This window comes from Embiotoca jacksoni, unplaced genomic scaffold (genome assembly GCF_022577435.1).
Source record: "Embiotoca jacksoni isolate LCO1_2020_lvr unplaced genomic scaffold, fEmbJac1.0.p SCAF_33, whole genome shotgun sequence".
Taxonomy (NCBI): Eukaryota; Metazoa; Chordata; class Actinopteri; family Embiotocidae; genus Embiotoca; species Embiotoca jacksoni.
In genome coordinates this window covers 2,400,318-2,409,639 of record NW_027185385.1, presented here as the reverse complement: position 1 = coordinate 2,409,639, position 9,322 = coordinate 2,400,318, and positions in this window count along the sequence as shown.

The window sequence follows — 9,322 nt, the reverse complement described above, 5'->3', positions numbered from 1 at the left end:
CAGTTTGTTACAGTGCTGGAAGGTTTTGTGGAACACACCGCTGGTTCAGCTCCACTTTCATGAATACAGACATCTCATTTCTCACTCTGCGGCCTCTCGGTGTGCCGTTCACATGACTCGGATAGAGTGGGAATTGGGGTGGAGGGGATCAATTAGGGTTGTCGTCTGGCCTCCCTCCCTCTCTCTGTCCGTCTGTCACACACACACACACACACACACACACACACACACACACACACACACACACACACACACACACACACACACACACACACACACACACACACACTCTGTCTCTTCCTCAGCCAACCTTTCCCTGAAGCCCAGGAGAGCTGGAGGTCCAGCTGGCATGCAGCCCAGGCCGTGCCAGCTCCCCCTCAGACCGCCACCATGGGAAGCAAACCAAAACCCACAAACACAATGATATCCAGGTCACCACACAACCAAGGATACATACGGTATGCTGAAACTCTAATTCTCGTCACAAAATGGGACTTCATTTTATCATATATACTTGAGTGTCTGCAGAGGTTTGGCTTTTAAAATTCTTACTGACGTAGCTATAAAGTGGTAAAGATAGTACTAAATTTGATCAAGTCTTAATCTGGCTAACTCTGATTACATACAAAAAAAAGGTCTTCAAACTCAGTCAACAGAAAAGGCTGTAAAATTTTAATTTGGTCAGTGACAGAAATGTAAACAAACAGTGACAGAAAAGAGAGAAGCACCCGGGATAGATCCATGAGGAATACCATGAGGAAATGCTTTATTAAAAGGTGTAAAATTGCCCACAAAACCACAGAACTGCCCATCAAGTGGGATTCAATTCACTTTGATTCCTTCTGTATATTGAGATAATAATTTGTGATCAAAGATTTGAACAAACAATATTACAGTAAAAGCTCATAAGCATCTGTTGCTCAAACATACATTGAAAGCAGACTTTTGTTTTGCTGTTTGAATGATCAGTTTATTATTTATATCTTGAAATGAAGCCAGACAGTCTGAGTCAGTTATCATTACAGCTTTTTGTCAGAGGCGGTTGGACAAGTGGACAAAATGTGAGAAAACAAAGCCACTCTCAGTCTGCTGCCAAGAAAAAAATGGGCCAGTAGTTCTGACCTCTTTTAGTACGATAGGATTCACACAGAATTTGCTCCTGAAAAGAAAGAAATTAGTCGTCAACTGACAGGTAACCTTTAAACAATTATCATGTTGTGCAATCTGATTGCTAATGCTGTCTTCTCTGTGAAACATTCCTCTCTTTCTGTTTGTCTCCCTCCCACTTCTTTAGAAAAGATATCTACACGTAGTTTTGACCTCACTGGCAAACTGACTGTGTGGTTCATAAAATGACTTTCTTTGTCTGAGATTTCTTTTAAACAAAAGAAAACATAATTTGTTTATGCACAGTTATATAACACAATTTTGTATTTGTCACTTTCAGCCAAGTGCCAACCAGCAGTGACGTCATCGTTGGTCTGTGAACGTGAAACCTCCAATTCAGATTCTTGCTCATGATCACCAGCCACCATCTTTGCTAGTTCAGAGCGGTTTGGAGCAGGAAGTGACCATATTTGGGGAGAATCTGACTGATCTGATTGGAAACCCGAGGACACTATGCCCCACCCACTTATAGCAGAAACCCTGACTGTGCTACAGACCTGTCAATCAAATCAAACTTTTTGAGGCCTATTTATTGATGGGATTAATGAATGTAAACGAATGAGTTTCATTGACAAGTGTAACACCCGTCCCATGTAGCTATATAGTATTATGTGAATCTGCTAGGTGTAGTAGTACTATGGGCGGGGCCCTGGGTACAGTTTTAAACATAATGGCGCGATTACCTGTTCTTATACACTAATAAGATTAGTCTTACAACTGTTGCTCCCTTATTATGAAAACTAAAATAACTGACGGTGCCTCCAATAGAATTAAAGAAGTAAAATAAAAGGTCTATCTATATTAAGTCCTTTGATAAAAGGACTTAATATAGATAGACCTTTTATTTTGTGTTTTAATTGTATGTTACCCCTTTTTACCAGCTCTTACCAGCACATGAATGTGTTGAACTTTGACACACCAAACATACTTCAAAGGCATTTACAAAAAACAGTTTGGCATTTATTACACGTGATCATCAATATACTGTGCACCCCCCCCACCACCACCACCACCACCACACACACACACACACACACACACTCAAAACAAATGACAATGAGGGAAGACGAGGGGAAGATGAGGGGAGATGAGGGGAGATGAGGGGAGATGAGGGAAGATGAGGGGGAGATGGGGGGAAGATGAGGGAAGATGAGGGGAGATGAGGGAAGATGAGGGGAGATGGGGGGGAAGATGAGGGAAGATGGGGGGGGAGATGAGGGAAAATGAGGGGAGATGAGGGAAGATGAGGGGAGATGAGGGGAGATGAGGGAAGATGAGGGGAGATGGGGGGAGGATGAGGGAAGATGAGGGGAGATGGGGGGAAGATGGGGGGAAGATGAGGGGAGATGAGGGGAGATGAGGGGAGATGAGGGAAGATGAGGGGAGATGGGGGGAGATGGGGGGAGGATGAGGGAAGATGAGGGGAGATGGGGGGAAGATGGGGGGAAGATGAGGGGAGATGAGGGGAGATGGGGGAAGATGAGGGGAGATGGGGGGAAAGATGGGGGGAAGATGGGGGGAAGATGAGGGGAGATGGGGGAAGATGAGGGGAGATGGGGGGAGATGAGGGGAGATGAGGAGAAGATGAGGAGAAGATGAGGAGAAGATGAGGAGAAGATGGGGGGAGATGAGGGAAGATGAGGGGAGATGAGGAGAAGATGAGGGGAGATGGGGGGAGATTAGGGAAGATGAGGGGAGATGGGGGGAGATGGGGGGAGATGGGGGAAGATGAGGTAAGATGAGGGGAGATGAGAGGAGATGAGGAGAGATGGGGGGAGATGAGGGAAGATGAGGGGAGATGGGGGGAAGATGAGGGGAGATGAGGAGAAGATGAGGAGCATATGAGGAGAAGATGGGGGGAAGATGAGGGAAGATGAGAGGAGATGAGGGGAGATGGGGGAAGATGAGGGGAGATGGGGGGAGATTAGGGAAGATGAGGGGAGATGGGGGGAAGATGAGGGGAGATGGGGGAAGATGAGGGGAGATGGGGGGAGATGAGGGAAGATGAGGGGAGATGAGGGGAGATGAGGAGAAGATGAGGAGAAGATGAGGAGAAGATGAGGGAGAAGATGGGGGGAGATGAGGGGAGATGAGGGGAGATGAGGGGAGATGGGGGGAAGATGAGGGGAGATGGGGGGAAGATGAGGAGAAGATGGGGGGAGATGAGGGGAGATGAGGGAAGATGAGGGGAGATGGGGGAAGATGAGGGGAAGATGGGGGGAGATGAGGGGAGATGGGGGGAGATGAGGGGAGATGAGGGGGAGATGAGGGAAGATGAGGGGAGATGGGGGAAGATGAGGGAAGATGGGGGGAGATGAGGGGAGATGGGGGGAGATTAGGGAAGATGAGGGGAGATGGGGGGAAGATGAGGGGAGATGGGGGAAGATGAGGGGAGATGGGGGAAGATGAGGGGAGATGAGGGGAGATGAGGAGAAGATGAGGAGAAGATGAGGAGAAGATGAGGAGAAGATGGGGGGAGATGAGGGGAGATGAGGGGAGATGAGGGGAGATGGGGGGGAGATGGGGGGAGATGGGGGAAGATGAGGTAAGATGAGGGGAGATGAGAGGAGATGAGGAGAGATGGGGGGAAGATGGGGGGAGATGAGGGGAGATGAGGGAAGATGAGGGGAGATGGGGGGAGATGAGGGGAGATGAGGGGAGATGAGGGAAGATGAGGGGAGATGGGGGAAGATGAGGGAAGATGGGGGGAGATGGGGGGAAGATGAGGGGAGATGGGGGAAGATTAGGGAAGATGAGGGGAGATGAGGAGAAGATGAGGAGAAGATGAGGAGAAGATGAGGAGAAGATGAGGAGAAGATGGGGGGAGATGAGGGGAGATGGGGGGAGATGAGGGAAGATGAGGGAAGATGGGGGGAGATGGGGGGAGATGAGGGAAGATGAGGGGAGATGGGGGGAGATGGGGGAAGATGAGGGGAGATGGGGGGGGAGATTAGGGAAGATGAGGGGAGATGGGGGGAAGATGAGGGGAGATGGGGGAAGATGAGGGGAGATGGGGGAAGATGAGGGGAGATGGGGGGAGATGAGGGAAGATGAGGGGAGATGAGGGGAGATGAGGAGAAGATGAGGAGAAGATGAGGAGAAGATGAGGAGAAGATGGGGGGAGATGAGGGGAGATGAGGGGAGATGAGGGGAGATGGGGGGAAGATGAGGGAAGATGGGGGGAAGATGAGGGGAGATGGGGGGAGATGAGGAGAAGATGAGGAGAAGATGAGGAGAAGATGAGGAGAAGATGGGGGGAGATGAGGGAAGATGAGGGAAGATGAGGGGAGATGGGGGGAAGATGGGGGGAGATGAGGGGAGATGAGGGAAGATGAGGGGAGATGAGGGGAGATGAGGGGAGATGAGGGAAGATGAGGGGAGATGGGGGGAGATGAGGGGAGATGGGGGGAGATGAGGGGAGATGGGGGGAGATTAGGGAAGATGAGGGGAGATGGGGGGAAGATGAGGGGAGATGGGGGAAGATGAGGGGAGATGGGGGAAGATGAGGGGAGATGGGGGGAGATGAGGGAAGATGAGGGGAGATGAGGGGAGATGAGGAGAAGATGAGGGGAGATGGGGGAAGATGAGGGGAGATGGGGGGAGATGAGGGAAGATGAGGGGAGATGAGGGGAGATGAGGAGAAGATGAGGAGAAGATGGGGGGAGATGAGGGGAGATGAGGGGAGATGAGGGGAGATGGGGGGAGATGAGGAGAAGATGAGGAGAAGATGAGAAGAAGATGGGGGGAGATGAGGGAAGATGAGGGAAGATGAGGGGAGATGGGGGGAAGATGGGGGGAGATGAGGGGAGATGAGGGAAGATGAGGGGAGATGGGGGAAGATGAGGGAAGATGGGGGGAGATGAGGGGAGATGGGGGGAAGATGAGGAGAACATGAGGAGAAGATGAGGAGAAGATGAGGAGAAGATGGGGGGAGATGAGGGGAGATGGGGGGAGATGAGGGAAGATGAGGGAAGATGGGGGGAGATGAGGGAAGATGAGGGAAGATGGGGGGAGATGAGGGGAGATGGGGGGAGATGGGGGGAAGATGAGGGGAGATGGGGGAAGATGGGGGGAGATGAGGGGAGATGAGGGGAGATGGGGGGAGATGAGGGAAGATGGGGGGAGATGGGGGGAGATGGGGGGAGATGAGGGAAGATGAGGGGAGATGGGGGGAAGATGAGGAGAACATGAGGAGAAGATGAGGAGAAGATGAGGAGAAGATGGGGGGAGATGAGGGGAGATGGGGGGAGATGGGGGGAAGATGAGGGGAGATGGGGGAAGATGAGGGAAGATGGGGGGAGATGAGGGGAGATGGGGGGAGATGAGGGGAGATGGGGGGAGATGAGGGGAGATGAGGGGAGATGGGGGAAGATGGGGGGAGATGAGGGGAGATGGGGGGAGATGAGGGAAGATGAGGGGAGATGAGGGAAGATGGGGGGAGATGAGGGAAGATGAGGGGAGATGGGGGGAAGATGAGGAGAACATGAGGAGAAGATGAGGAGAAGATGAGGAGAAGATGGGGGGAGATGAGGGGAGATGGGGGGAGATGAGGGAAGATGGGGGGAGATGAGGGGAGATGGGGGGAGATGGGGGGAAGATGGGGGGAGATGGGGGGAGATGAGGGGAGATGGGGGGAGATGGGGGGAGATGGGGGGAAGATGAGGGGAGATGGGGGAAGATGGGGGGAGATGGGGGGAAGATGAGGGGAGATGAGGGAAGATGAGGAGAAGATGGGGGGAGATGAGGGGAGATGGGGGGAGATGAGGGAAGATGGGGGGAGATGAGGGGAGATGGGGGGAGATGAGGGGAGATGGGGGGAGATGGGGGAAGATGGGGGGAGATGGGGGGAAGCTGGGTAATGGACGGCAGGCAGAGCGCAGAAAGAACAGCAGCAACAGTCTACAGCAGCACAAGCAGGAAACAGTTCTCCATCGTGGTCCACAGGAGCTTTCCTGATCCTCTCTTCCAGTCACAAATGTCCGTCTCCTCTTGTAGAGCACAGCAGTCCAAACCAGAGGATAACTGGTCGTCAGCCATTAAGTTATGAACATTATTGCTCTCTTACACTAGTCACTGTTCACTTGACGGTGATAATTAGTTTCTGCATTTCTCCGACACTGATCCTGGCCGCATACGACTAAGCCCCGCCCCTCTACCTGAGGATGGGGTTGGATTGGCTGTTAGTTTCAGGACACGCCAATTAAACAAAGACAAAACAAAGATTGACATATTTTACTGCTACCAGTAAAGCTGTTAGGGAGAACACACGTGCTGAATCATGTACATATCAAACAAACTATGCTCATTTGCATAAACTGCAACCTTTGAACTGTAAAGATTATGAGTCTCTTATTGAAATACATTTTATCCACCTGTATCTATTTTTAACCATACTTATACACTTTTAACTTGGTTTTAGAAAACTATTTACATCCTGATGTCTAAATGCATTTTTAGCCAGGGCTACACAAGTATTCATACTTAAAAGACTGTTTCCATGTTATTGTGCTCTCCCCACTCATTTCATATACAGAGCAATGCAAAGTAATAGATTTGGTTAATTTAACATTTAAGACATTGTGTCTTTATATGTCTCCAATAAAAGTTACAGAAAGGAAACATACACTGATATGTTCATTCAGGACTTTGAATAAACGCACAAATTTCATTTCACATCTGTTTTGAAACTGCAAAACTTTGTATGGTATTTTCAGAGCTTTCTAAATTCATATTTTATATGGATCCCTGCTTTAGTTTAGTTTATATCAAATTAAATTAGATAAGATTAGATTCAGTTCGATCAGTGCAGTTCAGATTAGGTTGAATTTAGGGAATGTAAAATGGGGTTTGTTATGATAAAGTTGATTTGTTTGTTTTAGTTCTGTACTTTTAGTTACGTCAGGTTAAAATGAGGTTATCATCTATAGGTTATGAAGATACTGTGACTGTCAAATATCAACCATTCCTGGGAAAGTGTTCACTATGCCAGTCTCAATGAAAAGTGTAATGCATTATATGTAACATAATAAACTATTATATTAAACTGAGAGTGGTAGCTCAGTGTTTTGTAGTTAAATTTTGTTTTGCTGTGTTGCCTCTTCCATTCATGCACATGCAGGCCTCACTCAGCAGGAAACCCACAGAACGCTCGTCGTGCTCACACTGCCCGTGATTGACGATTTTATCAGAGAAAAAACACTCCTTTTAAAAAGAGTGTTGCTGCACTTTAAATAGTTTCATGGAGATGAAAGAGGCCATGGGAGACTAACGGACAGGGTAACTCTAGCTTTGCAGTATAAAGATGAAGGTGTAATACAAATGTTGAAGGCTGATGTATTTAGACAGCGACTACATCAACAACCCAAAGAACATCTATATTCTTTCTAACTGAAGACAAATGCTCAGAAAGTAAAAGGTTTGTCAAGATGTTAAAAAAAACAGTTCAATTAATGGTTTATTTAGTGTGTGTAAATACAGACACAAAAATATTGAAACATACCCACACAGCCACGTTACCCAGAGCAGCATGCTGCTTTGTGGAAGGTTGATATTTAAGGAAGTCATGGTGTCTGCAGTCATATCACTGTGGTTTTCTGCTGCCAAGTAAAGCTCTTATTTCTGGTCCCTGTTGGTTTTGGTTGAATGCGAAGCTAATGTTCTTCCCACTGATATGAGGATTGTGGTAAAATCAAATCCTTCCAAATATCTAAGCATAACTCAGCTTCTCCAAATAGCTAATTTCAGCTGCAGTTTCCAGCTCAAATGGGGTGTTCTGCTCACTCACACCTCTGACGCAGACCACTCAGAACGACACCACAGCTTACACTTTTCAGTTTCACAAAACCTGTTCACAGCATCTGTTAAAGTTCAGCCGGTGCAGTGATGTCAACGCAGCCTTTTACTGCTGGTACAAACAGCTGAGTCGGCTGTTTGTGATAGAGTGTGAATATCTTCACCTGTTGAAGACGAACTAAGACCATTTACTTAAATTAAACTAACAGTACAACTTCAAAATACCCCTTTACTAGTAAAAGTCTTGCATTCAAAGTGTTTTACAGATATTAAAATGACAGATATTATCAGCAAAATATCTTAAAGTATCTCTAATATATAGTGCTTTTTCTGCAGAAGAAAAAAAGCTGAGGACGCTGTGTAACAGAATGCAGTGATTTGAAAATAATTTAAACCCATATTTAATTGAAGAAAGACCAAAGAAAACATATCAAATAATGAAACAGGAATTTCTATTGTTTAATAAAGAAAATATATTTTGAATTTGATGTCCACCACGTCTCAAAAAAGTTTGTCTGGGGGCAACAAAAGGATGGAAAAGTTGTGTTAAGATAAAAGAACCACCTGGTGGAACATCTCACAACTAATTAGGTTGATTTGCAAACAGTCAGTAACATGATGAAGTGTAAAAAGATAATTTCAGAGAGGCAGAGTCTCTCAGCAGTGAAGATGGAGAGAGGTTCACCACTCTGTGAAAGACTGTGTGGGAAAATAGTTCAACAATCTAAGAATAATGTTCCTCAACGTAAAACTACAAAGAATTAGTGGATTTCATCGTCTACGGTTCATAATATCATTAAAAGATTCAGAGAATCTGGAGAAATCTCTGAACACAAGGGACAAGGCTGGAAACCAATATTGGATGGTGGTGATCTTCGGGCCCTCAGGCAGCACTGCATTAAAAACAGACTATTCTGGAGTGGAAATCACTGCATGGGCTCAGGAACACTTGTGAAAACCATCGTCTGTGAACACAGTTCATCGCTGCGTCCACAAATGCAGGTTAAAACTCTCCAAAGAAGAAACCAGATAGAAACATGATCCAGAAACACCGCCGCCTTCTCTGGACCGAGATCATTGAAGATGGACTGAGGTGAAGTGGACAACTGTCCTGAGGTCTGATGGATCACAATCTGAGATTCTGTTTGGAAATCATGGACGCTGCATCCTCCAGGTTAAAGAGGAGAGGGACCATCCAGCTCGTTACCCAGCACAAAGTTCAAAAGCCTGCATCGGTGATGGTACAGGGATGCATTAGTGCACATACCAATGGTAGCTTGCACATCTGGGAAGGACCCATTAATGCTGAATGATATTTACAGGTGTGTACCCTGTCAAAAGAAGGCTGTATAGTCGTGGCTTG